This window comes from Rhineura floridana, chromosome 9 (genome assembly GCF_030035675.1).
Source record: "Rhineura floridana isolate rRhiFlo1 chromosome 9, rRhiFlo1.hap2, whole genome shotgun sequence".
NCBI classification, from domain to species: domain Eukaryota; kingdom Metazoa; phylum Chordata; class Lepidosauria; order Squamata; family Rhineuridae; genus Rhineura; species Rhineura floridana.
This window is the reverse complement of record NC_084488.1, coordinates 37,471,132-37,472,541: the sequence shown is the minus strand read 5'-3', so window position 1 is coordinate 37,472,541 and position 1,410 is coordinate 37,471,132. Positions and strand designations below refer to the sequence as shown.

Below are 1,410 nucleotides of genomic sequence, written 5' to 3'. Positions count from 1 at the left end.
AGAAAAATCAATGCATTTGAAATGTGTTGGAGGAGAGCTTTGCAGATACCATGGACTGCGAAAAAGACAAATAATTGGGTGTTAGAACAAATTAAACCAGAACTATCATTAGAAGCTAAAATGATGAAACTGAGGTTATCATACTTTGGACACATAATGAGAAGACATGATTCACTAGAAAAGATAATAATGCTGGGGAAAACAGAAGGGAGTAGAAAAAGAGGAAGGCCAAACAAGAGATGGATTGATTCCATAAAGGAAGCCACAGACCTGAACTTAGAAGATCTGCACAGGGTGGTTCATGACAGATGCTCTTGGAGGTCGCCATAAGTCGTAGTCGACTTGGAGGCACATAACAACAATACACACACACACATACAATACATGCACACATGCATATTGTGTGTGTACCCATATCTATTTAGTTTGTTATTGTTCCTATTGCCTACGGCCATACTACCCTGAACACGCCTGATCTTGTCTGATCTCAGCAGCTAAGCAGAGTCAGGCCTGGTTAGTACTTGGTTGGGAGACTGCCTGGGAATACTGGGTGCCGTAGGCTTAGAGGAAGGCAATGGTAAACCACCTCTGAATACCTCTTACCATGAAAACCCCATGAATATATCCAAAAGATTCACAGGGTTGCCATAAGTCATAATCGACGTGAAAACATATAACAAACAACAAATTGTTGCTATTATTATTTTTATTATTCATACACATATTATTAATATATTTATATACATGCCTTCCCCCTATAAAGTACTTTATGACATGGCACAACCTCCACCCACCCACCCACATACATACTGAATAAGCAAAGAAAGCATATGATGTTTATATCTTTGGCTAAATCTGCATTAAAATTATATATACACATATATCACACATGTATGCAGATAGACAGAGAGAGAGAGAGAGAGAGAGAGAGAGAGAGAGAGAATCACATACATGCCCATGCAGACACCTCATACACATCACCCGCTCCCCAGTAGAGCGAGGAGGAAGGAATTTTCCTCTCCATTCCCATCTCTCTGCTCTAGCACTCTGCCAGGGAGGGATCCTTCCTCTTTATAGAGCACCCAGTGCTCCTAGCTGGGTGGGATGGGAGTCAGACCCTCTTTTTTTCTTCTTGTTTCAGGTATGTAGGATAGTCCCAGCTGTGCGGGGTGTGATGGCAGCAACTGGGAATCGGGATGTTTTTCTTGTTTGGGGAACTGGCACTTCCAGATAGGCAGAGCAGGGTAGTGGTGATGGCAAAAAAATCAACCTCTAACAGTGCTGCTGCTGCCACTAATGCCACCACTAATGCTGGATGCCAATGCCATGGGCAAATGCTGAGCCCCCCCCAAAATAATCATAATAAAAAAACAACTGAGGACCACAACACTGGAAAGGTCTTGGTTAAGA

The 1,410-nt window shown here is 42.4% G+C and overlaps 1 non-coding gene across 1 annotated transcript; it reads left to right on the top strand.

Moving 5' to 3' along the window:
* Window positions 1-443: 443 nt before the first annotated feature.
* Window positions 444-562, top strand: LOC133364695 (5S ribosomal RNA). The gene has a single exon (XR_009758003.1). It is a non-coding gene; the product is annotated as a 5S ribosomal RNA (ribosomal RNA).
* The last annotated feature ends 848 nt before the right edge of the window (window positions 563-1,410 follow it).